Source organism: Anarhichas minor, unplaced genomic scaffold, assembly GCF_050575085.1.
Source record: "Anarhichas minor isolate MPS153535 unplaced genomic scaffold, ASM5057508v1 ptg000014l, whole genome shotgun sequence".
NCBI lineage: Eukaryota > Metazoa > Chordata > Actinopteri > Perciformes > Anarhichadidae > Anarhichas > Anarhichas minor.
In genome coordinates this window covers 13,370,407-13,382,461 of record NW_027466460.1, presented here as the reverse complement: position 1 = coordinate 13,382,461, position 12,055 = coordinate 13,370,407, and positions in this window count along the sequence as shown.

The window sequence follows — 12,055 nt, the reverse complement described above, 5'->3', positions numbered from 1 at the left end:
GTACACGGAAGCTTTGAATGCATCGTTAGTCGCTCACACAGATGGGTTTACCTTCAAGTTGTTTAAAAGCTGCGTCTCATACAGAGAGCATCAAGACTCCGAAGGCCACTGCTGCCCAAGCGTCTGTCTGTATCTGACGCCCTGGGAGTATAGACCAGGCTGAAATCATTACATAGTTTAGGATAGAGGACCTTCGTCATCATGGTTGCAATAATAACCACTTGTTCAAGGTTAGGGAACGATCATGGTCATGGCTTTTGAATTTTTTTTTAAATTAGCAACGCTGGATAAGAATTTTGATGAGCTAATAAAAGTATTATATAATTTTGTATGGGTTACGTGTGCTTGGATGTAAGTGGCTAATCAGGCTGAAAGAGGCACTGTTTGTTTGTAGATACTGTTTAGGATGTTTTGAGTGATGCATTGATGAGATTAAAGGATTATCTGACACTTACAAGTCTAGAAAGTATGTTAACCTTGTGACATAAATAGCAGAATTACTTAGTTTGCAGTAACATGTTGGTTTGGCCAACGCGGTATGATGAGCTACGTCCAACGTGACCCTGCATTCTTTTCTAATCATTGGAATCATTGATCAGGCTGCTAATTGTCTGTGCTTTGCCTTGAGTTGTAGATTAAATAAAGTTCAGTTTGTATCTACTGTCCTTGACTTTGGCTAATGTGTGTGTTCATCTTGAAGGAAAAAGAGGGAATGCTGAAGGCAAGAACACGGTGCAAACTGTTCTCTTTTAATAAAGTATAATGGTGAATAGGAGACGAACACAAGTGCAGATTGTGTTTCCTTTTACAGTCATTAGGAGGTGTAAATGGTCACGTGACCTGACCAGCCACCCCAGACCAGCCGTCCTATTCTTAGAACTTTAATGAATACAACCCAGTTTTTTACATCTTCACATGAATCACCCGGCGCTGAGACTCTTTTCACCATTAAGACTCTGTGGTCGTCACTCTGCGTTAACTTGAGAGCGCGCAAAGATCCGAGTTACTCATTTGAAATGCTCGTGACAACAAACCACATCAATCCAATTTACATTTTCGGATGACAGACGTTTGCAAATTTCCTGCCTCTGAAGGCTGAGTGCTGCACAGTTGTTGTGTACACTCGGAGTTAAGAGACAGCACAGCTTGTACATTTTGATGAAAAATTAACTGAATTCAGAATCATTAGTCCAGTATGTGGGCTGCCCAAATTCCACATACTCTGTGATATTTCAGCCCGGGGCTCATATAAAAGCCCTCTTTACACTTAATCAACTCAAAGGCCTGTGCTGAACACGGCCCTATTTCATCCTATCCTCTGTCTTCTTCCATCGTCTCTACAACACATCATCTCTCTCCTGAGAGGCGTCCACTGTTGTGTTGTTGTTGTTGTTTGAAGCACACAAGGTAAACGGAGCATTGGTGCAGCGTAAGATGGGATGTACTCAGTTGTTGCCATGACATTTGTAGCATTCAGCGATTGAACTGAGCCCTACAGATTTCGTGCATTGTCGTGCAGTTTAATACACATGGACTACAGCAGGATCTGAGGCGCAGGTTTGTCCTCTGCGATCAGTTTTCAGAGATGTCACTCATCATTTGAAAAGGGGAGGCTGCTATTTGTTTTAGAAAAGGCTAAAGAAAAAGGCGAGGAAAGAAACGGAGAAGTAATTCCATTTATTTATTGAATTTTGATGATTTATGGACTTTAATTTACCTTTTTTTTGTGTTTTACTCATTTATTCAATTCAATTAAACACTTGGCATTTATAGTATGTGGTTAACATTCCTACCATAATTACCAATCCCTGCGACATTACGTTTTTAGAATTCTTTGGTATTAAGCTTCAACTTCATTTACGCACTCATTCAGTTTTTCTGCTCGCTCGCTGTTAAATAAAATAAATCATTAAATAAATTATATAATCCTGTAGTCAGTAACCAGGTCTATTTTCTACCAAAGCGAAGGGTTCAAGGTCTGTCATTAAGCGATGTTTACTTGAGTTACTGTATGTGAAATTGCAGATGGTGTGAAAAAGCATTTTAGCATACTAAATCATTTCCAGCAACTACCGCAACAGTTTCGCAGAGCTGACATTCTGTGCTGTAGACCTTACACCTACTGTAGACCTATACAGTTTACATGGTTAGTCTATTTATTATCATCTTCATCGTGCAAATTTGGCTCATTGTTTGCAGTCCTTGTCTATTCGCCACTGATAACCAAGCCGTTAGCTAGATTCAGTAGCAATGTGTGCACCCTGAGCCTTCCACTTAGCACTTATTGTATTCATAGTTTGTTGCACTCATTGTATTCGTTTGTTTCTGCACTGTACGTTTGCTCTGGTTTATGCTCTTAGATGCTTGTGTAATAAAGGAGATGCACTTGTGACTTCTGGTGACTAGTAGTTCTATTGAATACTGATGTTGAATACACTTATTGTAAGTCGCTTTGGATAAAAGCGTCTGCTAAATGACTGGAATGTAATGTAATGTTTGTGTGACAGCTCAGTCTGAATTCAAATCTTAGTGGGAACTCCTGCTCTTCCTGCGTTTATCTACTGTCTTTTCTTTCTCTTGTTTTTAATAGTTGACTCATACAACTTTGGGATGAAGATAAACACACTGTCTGCTTAAGTGGACACATTTTCAATGTACCCGATTGCCCCTTCGCCCCGGTCACACTGCCGAGAGTGAATTCACATCCACAGGAATCTTTCCGTTGAGTTACATGCAATCAAGCCTCTAAATTTGCTTTATTTAATTGCTTAATTAAGTGAGTCTATTATTTGCATTTTGTACCAGAACCTTTAAGAAAAACCAGGAGTGGGGACCCTTGAGTGTATCGTACTGTATCAAACATGACAGTGCAGCTTGGTCAGTGGCCCTACGGTTCAAACTATGAAGACCCTTCTTGCACCTGTTTTGATCTCAGTGATAATCTCATTTTCGTGTCCCGGTAAACCATGAACGTGCGACAGTGAGCCCGCATGAACGATGCCAGGACCCTGAAACTGTTCTGCATTCAAGGACATATATTATTTACACCTCTTGTGTTTCCTACTGTGACAAGTCAAAATGTGTGTTGGGCTTTAGCTTGATTTTAAAATACGAACATGGCGTTAAATAGTTACTCCCAGTTCCCTGGACTTTATTAGCACCGTCAGCCAGAGCAGGTGTCTGTTTTCGCGTGTTTTACGATAGAAGCTCATTCACAAATGTTTCCAGCCGAGTTATATTTATTATGTAGCGCATGATCTCTGCTCAGATGTCTTGCTCGCCTCTTCTTTCCCCTCACAAGACATTTAAAAGAGCATAATGTAATTTATGACCGTTATCAACGATGACCAGCTGCTAGCCGAGTACAGCAGCATGCACGGGTCTGTGTGAAATAAAATAGGTTGTTTGGTTTTTATGGCTTAAGAGGGAACTCTGATGTAACGCTTGTGACTCATTTAACAACCACTATTCTCCATCTTTAAAAAAAGTTTTCTCAGGATGTGTGGGTATTTGAAACTATGAGAAAAGTGTATTTTGGAAGCCAGAAGTCTCATCTCAGCATCTCAGCATGCAAAGTAATCGTTAAGTCATTGGTATTGATTGAAACCCCTGCAGATATATTAGGGTGATTTTAGGCCACAATAAAATCTTGCTCAGTGCTCCTTCAACAACCAGGCTACACTTCAGAATCATATTGCAGCAGACAGAAATGCAACTCAATGGCATTAATAGCAGAGATCCCATATTGATTGGGATTGGGTTGTTTTTTTCTTGGTTTCTTAGCTTCTTGCACATCCAGAGCAGTGCATATGAATCCCTGCTGTTTTTATGTGAGGAAACAAACTCTGAAACATTAGTAAGATAATGCGAGTCGACAGATCCGTGAGAGACGCGAGCAGAGATCAGCATGAGGAACCAAGCACAAGTCTATCAACACTTTGGGGAATGACGCCCGAGCTGTCGCTTCTGGGTAAGCAAAGAGCCTTGTTCCATGTTTATAAGTTCAGACTAAAGTGATCAAAGAGTAACAGGTGGAGTCTTAAATTCAAATTGGCCTTTGGATAAGCAGCTGACTAACAAGAGGCAAACAGCTCAGCACATCTTGAATGCCTCTCAGTTGGGACGACTTCATCATTTGATCATCTAAACTCTGGTTCAATGTTGTGACTAGTGTTCAGAATACGAAGTAAGACACTTAATACTAACCTTTATTCATATTAACTTTGATGAAGTGTTTTGATGTAATGACATGTGATATTCACAACCTCGTAAGCGGACATTTTCTGAAAGCTCCATATTCACCAGTTGATTTTGTTAATATAATGTAATTTTAGCCTATAGAGTTTTAAACGTCTAGTAGTCTAGTACCTAAAGATGGCTTAAGCACAGTGCTTTAGTAAAAATATTGAATTGCTTTCCACATAGATTATAGATAAAAAAAATAAAAAAATATTCGTAGCTATTTTGAATAGTTAAAGACTTAATCATAGAAATTGTAATTATGTGAAAACATTTTGTGAAATCTACTGAAAACAAAGACAACCACAGCTTCCATATTCAAGTGTTCATCTCCTCAGATAATCAGCTAAAGCTGTTAAAAAAACAAACAAACAACAAAAGCTTTACTCGACTGAATATGCACAGGGCCAGTCACGTTTCACCTCGCATACAGGTGTTAATGCAGCTCCTGCAAACACAGAATGGAGCAACAATCAAAGGCTTGACGTTGCAGGTGCATGTATTAAATGTAACAATGGAGCAGCTGTAGCTCAGTTCTGATGTGGGTTTGGCTATGAAATGCCAAAAAGTGGAAGGTTGGTGGTGGTGTGCCTCTCTGAGCTCTTCCCGTTTAAGTGACTTTGAACTCCAATGACTCTAAATGTATGTGTTTAAATTATTTATTTATTTTATTTTAGTCAAAAGTAGACAATATTAATTTGAAACTGAAACTTTTCAGCCACATTTAAAATATTTTGCACGTACACATCCAGACGTCTTTTGATCTGCAAGTAAACAAATCTGTTATTTTCCCATAGTGCTTATTATGTGTACCAATGATGTCTTTCTGAACAGAAGTTGATGTCAATGATGAAGTGGAAAAAGGAAGCTAAATGGATTTCGTGTCCTTGTTCGATCGCCTATGTGCTTAGCCTTCTTTTCTATTCAGGTGAAAAAGATTATTCAGTTTCTAATATGCTATAGTTCATATTCATCAGGTTTTTGTTTCCTACACACTTACAGAAACTCATTCACTGCAGTACTGGAGCCCCTGACTCTAACAAAGTGTGTTGCAGCTGCAAATAAACTGCTGAGGGACATGGAGGAGGAGAACAGGTGGTGTTTAAATGCCTTGTACTATTTGGAAAATGAGGATTTCAGGAGTAATACAAAGAGAGAGTGCAAACGTGTTTTTGCTGAAACTGCAGGCCTGAGGGTAGAACAGGGAGCGTCTAAATCCCTTCACAAGGGACTGTAGGGAAATTGTTTTTGTATTAGATTTTGTACCTAAACCTAACCAAACCTCAATCATAGTAGTGTCATACTACGTGTGTTCTAGTCAAGACCACCTGACTTAAGTTCATTGAGACCAAGACCAAGGTAGAGACCAGAGTCCATACTAAACCAGACCAGTGCAAGACACACACTGTATGACACACTTCAGATAAAATATGGAACATGCAAACCATAGGCACGCAAAAGTTAATCTGAAAGATCAACATTGCCATAAAAACACATAGAAAACAAAGCTAGATTGTTCTTCATTGTCTCTCTTTTATTGCCAAATATTATACTATATATATATACTGTATATATATGTATATGTATGTATATATACATATGTATGACTGTATGTATGTGTGTGTGTGTGTGTGTGTGTGTGTGTGTCTGTATGTGTGGATGTATAAGTGTACATGACAAATGTCTTGATAAAATAATCAAAAAGCATCGCAGACGTGTAAGAGTTGTCTTTGTCTTTCATGAGCAGTCACAACAATGGTGTTATCAAACATATCACACAATGCTAAGGCAGTTTAACGATACCCCCGCAGTTGGGGTCTTGACTGGACGAGATTGAGACCAGGTGGAGAAAAAGGGATCTTGAGACCAAGACCGGTCTCGAGGACACTACTGGTCACATCGTTCACGTTTCAACAGGGATTTTAAAAGGTTTTGAACAGCAAGAAAAGGTTTTGTCATCCTGCTGATAAGCATCAGGTCTGAAAACCCTTTTGTGTGTCATAGAGGGCAAATATTTTGCTGTTTAATTTGGAGGAGAGAAAACATTCATTGTCTAATATCAGTAATTTATGAATATTTATATTCTCCGTTTCTCATTACTGACATAGTCTGATTAGTTGACTTTGATTGGAAAAATGTAGCCCTGAAACAGTGACAGGATGGTTGTCTTCTGCCAGATAAAGTGCCACTATATGCAGTCCACCATTTCTGACTATTTCATTCTTTTTTTTTTGCAAGGGAAGCTTGAGTTATACATTTTGTATGAGTACAAATTAAAAGACCCTCCCCTGCTTTCCAAAAAGAAGTCGGACTACAAAATGCAAAAATGAAAAATACATTACTCTCCTCCACCCTTAATCCTTTTTGTACAGAGTGGCTCTGTGAGAACAAAAAGCAAAGAGGGACTGAAGAGCTGGAGTATCAGATTTATATCGGATACTTGACCTTTTTTTTTTTTTTTTTGCCGTCGCTGCTTTTAAGGTTTATAGATTTTACACATCTACAAAAAAACAGAAGGCATCCTTGCTTTATACCCACTCCTTAGCTTATCCATTAAAATGTGATCGTTCCCCATGAATCATGCAGCACCCACAACAGCATGGGTGTAACTTACAGACCAACAGCTGGCCATGATTTCACACAGAGGACGTCTGTGGAAAGGTTTTTAAGGTGTTTCTGCAAGTCGAGATGGAGGGAAAAATTCTCCAAGAGTACCTTTCTGCCTTCTCCATCCTTTCAGTTCTCTGTCATGTTTCCACCAGTGCTACAAGTCATTACAGCCATGCAGTCTTTCTATTATGTTTGTGTGTATTAAGTCAGTGAAGAGTATGTGTCTGTCTAATCGTTCCTTTCACATTATATTGTATGCCAGCCAGCTTCCTCTATTAGAGATGCAGTATGTCAAAGGAGTGTGTGTGTGTGTGTGTGTGTGTGTGTGAGATATATGGTGTGTGTTGTGCTGTTAGGAGTTCAGCCACGAGTCCTGTCAAAACCTTGATCAAACACACACAGAAGCTCATTTGCAGAGGAAAACGAGAACACAAGAAACACAAGGGGTGGAACAGAAAAAGACGTACAACTGTTGGTTGTGTGTGTGTGTGAATCCTCTGTGTTCCGGCCGTACTTAGGCTCATTTACAATAAACAGATGAGTTATGAATTCTGTTTATCTGGTGTCAGGGGGGGGGTAGTTGGAGACGTGTGAAAGATGGAGAAGCGGCAGAGCAGCTCCTTGCATACAATGATCTATTTATCAATTCCCCATCCTGTTTCTCTCCTCTCCACCCATTCTCTTCTCTTCTCCTCCTGTTTCTCCTCCTCTCTTGACTGGCCTACTTGCTTATCCTCCTCAGAGCACTTTAAATTCAACTTAACAACACTTTTTCTGTGGCTGCTGCATCCTTCCTTTCCTCTTTTCCCTTCATTTAATTTCTGTTCGATTGCTCATCTTCCCCGGTACAAATAAGATACAGTAGAGACAATTGGCTGCCTCCATCTCGTTCCCGTTATTACCCGGGCCGAACTTGTGTGTAAATGTGTTTGTGTGTGTGCGGTTTATTTCAGAAAGAAAGAGGCAATGAGGACAATGCAGAGGGCCGTAATAGCCGTGGAGTTGTTGTTCTCATCAGTACACTGCTGCAATGCTTTAATTAATGTCTAAATATAGAGTCTTAAATAAATGCTTAGAGGCTGATTCCAAGTAATACATGCCAATTTCCTGAAGGCATATTGCTTAATTAAAAATGTTATTTTCTGAATTTAAGATTATGTCAGTCTCTAAAATGGACCCAGAAACAGCCAGAGAGAGAGGGAGAGAGAAAGGGACGAAGGAGCCAGTTTTGTGAGGCCGCAGATAAAGCTTAATGCTAACATCTGCACGCTAACATGTTTAGACTGACATGCTGGTGTCCTCACATCAGTTTAGCATGTTAGCATTGTGTCATTTGCTAAGTATCACAACACATACAGCTGAGGCTGATGGGAATGCGATTAGATTTGCAGGTATTCGGTCATCAGCCAACGTTTTGGACAAACTAAAATGTTGAATTAATGATAGGGCGAGAACTGAAAAGTTAATAACCAACCAGGTTTTTGAAGACATTTTATAGTTGATCTTATAGGCACTCATGTATGGATTTTTGTAGCCATTTCTCTGTCACTATTTGTGTGGCTCTAGATAATTAGGTAGCTATCAAGCTACGCAGCAACTTGACTTCGAGTTTCTTATTCTTGCCTACAAAGTTGTGATTTGGTTGCCTCTTTCTCCAACTGGAGGAAACGGCAGTCAAACAACACAACAGCAGACCTGCTGTGCATTAAGCTCTGAGATGAGGGTCATGTGACTTCAGCTACAGCGCACATGTTCATGGTAACGATTGAACCCAGTGCAACAATGATCCTCATTGATGTGGTTTTTGTTAATAGTTTTGGGGTAACAGCAGAGCTCTATGGCACAGAGGACAAAGACAAATCAGGCTTTGGCTACACAGACAATACTTATTAGTGGGATCAAATCATTATTGTTTTTGGTCTTTTACTATGGGATTTGTTGACAATACAGAAATATAGAATATCACCAGATGTACCCTTTAATGAGAGAGACAAGAGGGAACGGGGGAAGTGTGTGTGTCGGTCTGTTGTGATGATTCGTAGAGATGTTCTGATTGCCATTTGATCCTCTTGCATCAAAGTGTGTGTGTGTGTGCGTGCGTGCGTGCGTGTGTGTGTGTGTGTGTGTGTGTGTGTGTGAGAGAGACACGGAGGAGAGAGAGACACGGAGAGAGACAGATATGAAAAATCTGTGTCTTCTCATTTTCAGCTAGAATTGTACATCCTTCCCACCGTGGGTTTTTGTTTTTGTATGAACAAACGGTAATCAGAGCAGGAAAACCCAGTGGGGGGCAGGTAGAGAGAGAGTGGGTGGAATCATTACTGTGTGCTGCTGGATGTGTTATTCAGAGAGAAAGAGAGAGAGGGAGGGAGGAGATTACACTGAAGGGATAACTCAAAGCTTATTTAAGGCCGTGGCGGGGCCGGAGCATGTGACTGGCTCATGTTGATAATATAGTGTCATCAAGATCATAGTTTGTTTTTCTCTAACACCCTTCAATCACGTGTTCGAGTATATATTTAGCAACGCGATGCTCTGCTGCTTTCAGCCTTCAGCCTGCATTTGCACCAAAATGGTGTGCTGCCAGAGAAAAAAAGAAAGGATTTAGGCACTTACGGCGACGGTCTTGAAGATTTTCATTTTAATACATGTCTGTTGATTGTCTCTCACTATAGGAGGTAACACTGTGGTGATTGAGTCTATGGCCCACTGAGGAAAGTATTACAATAATTAGTTATTTGCAGTACTACTAATCGGGTTCTCTGCCAACATTCCTGGAAGAAATGCTGTATTTCAGGTTTTCTCCATTGTTTACATATAAAAAAATGTAACTACACACGAAAAAATAGCATGTTAGTATGGAATTTTGGACACAGCCCCAAGACCCCAGACTGCTAAACTCAAAGCACAATTAGGACTGAACTCTTCAGGATTTTCAATTTAAAGTGATTTGTAGAATCCTTGTTTACTGTCGAATGCAGATGGATCCTGGGGAAATCTCAGGTGCAAAAAGATAATCATTTGTGCAATTTAGTCATTTGTACTCTCCATTTTGAGCACAATTACATCTGGTATTACCATGAGATCTGGAGTTGGAAATCTTATCAGGATAAGAAAACGTAAACACAATCTGTACAGTTCCATCATATTCTAAAGAGAAAAACTCCCCACGACAAGTTAGAAGTTAATTCAACTCCACCTCTTCCTGCTACGGCATCTGAGAGACGGCAGCATTGCTTCCTTTGACTTGCGATCTGATGGGTTTGTTTACAAGTTTGCCAAAAAAAAAAATGTTCGTACCAAATGTAACTGTACAGGCCTTTAATCATTCTGCCTTTTATTATCTCCGTCAGGTGTAAGCCGGTGGGGAGATCATGCTTTCGGGAGAGTGTGTGTGTGTGTGTGTGTGTGTGTGTGTGTGTGTGTGTGTGTGTGTGTGTGTGTGTACCTGTCTGTCCATGGCTAATCTACTGGACCCATCAGCCTGCTATTTACTGTGCTCATTAGTGACTGTATACTCCAAACCTCTTTTGGTTGCAGTGATTTACAATTTTTGGAAAAATCCATTTTATTGTCCGTTTACTGCCGTCATTGACTGCTTATTCCTCACTCTTGAGTGATCAACTGGTTTAGTAGCAAAAAGGCATTTCCCTTTCATCTTCAAGGCTAAAAGCAAGCATCGTCTATTCTGTTGCAGGCCAAGCCTTTCCGGATATCCATCGAAAAAGTTTGGTCTCAATTTTGAACTGGAGCATCTGCAAAATAATTCAATTCCCAAAAATGTTATGATCCACTCACGTGAAGGCATGATGCGAGATGAATACATCCCTGTTTTTGTTATCTTCGCCTCCATCTTGAGAGAGAAACAGCTGTTGGAGATCTGCACTCTGCTGAGTGCATTTTGTTAGACTAAGAAATCGAGATAGAGATGACATGTTATGACTTGCAGGTTGCTGCTGCTGTCCTGGTCAGTCAGGAAGCAGCCAGAGGGCTAGCTACTATGTTTTGTTATGGAGGTGCCTATACAAAGACTGACTTCATTGCTTCGTGTTTATGTAGTTTAGTTATCACATGCGTAATAGTTGTCTTCTCCCCTTATTGCACTTTTCATACGGTTTCGATGTTACATTGGATCCTGGTTCAGTAACACTGTCAAATTCCAGCTGCTGTCAGTTAGGTGCACATACAGAACATGACTGGGTAGCCTAAAGGTACAGTCACTCCAGCAGCAGTCTCTGAGAAAATGAGCTCTTCCATTCGATGCAACTAAAGCTTCTACGACAGACGAATACAAGATTTCCTGTCTTGCAATTTCCCGGCAGACTAAAGGTTCACCTTTATTCAACCCCCAAAAATGTGCACGATCAGCTGATACAAACAGCGAAGCGATGTGTGTTGGAATGTGGAAAACTGCAGCATTGTTCTCATGGACTACTTACAGTTTGGGATCACTCTGCTCAATATTTATTTCTTACCACAGCAAATCCAAATCAGTGACATCACATCCATTTTTGGGGTTGAGTGTGGGGCAACTTTCTACCTTAATGCAGTGAGAAATAAGAAGTTAGATTTGCCAGACCATAGACGGGTATTCATTGAACACCAGATATGTTAAATTTTATATTATGCTGTGTTAGGAGAACCTTAATACCTTTACTACATAAGTTTATTTTAGTGTTTGGAAATGAAGCGATCACATTCTTCCTGGTTTAAATCAAAATGTAGCTTATTTACCCAAAACCCTCAACTGTTTTGTGTTTAGACAACATTTAAAAAATTCCAGAGCACAAATTTGCATATTTCTTCCCTTGAGACTCTGAAACGGCGTCAATAAATAATCCTGACATGATGACACCTCTGACACGTCTGTCAGGAAGGGTGACAGGACGCCCATGCTGTTGCATTAACCTGAGAAAAGTCGTGAATGTAACGCACCTAAACCGTTTATTCATGACATTATGCTGCACGTGTGTTTGTGCAATGTTTGGAAGGGTCCCGGCAGTATGACTTACTGCAGCTGTAAGGCTCGTTCTCTTTTGGGAAAGGAGTGGGGTTGAGATAGGGAGAGAAATGGAGTAAGGGGAGTGGGGTGACAGAGGGAGAGGTTGGTGTGTTTTCAGCTGATCCACTTTCTCCCTGATGTTGGCTCTCATTTGTCTTGGCTGGAAACTGAGTACAAGGCTGGAATACTGATGACTGTTACTCC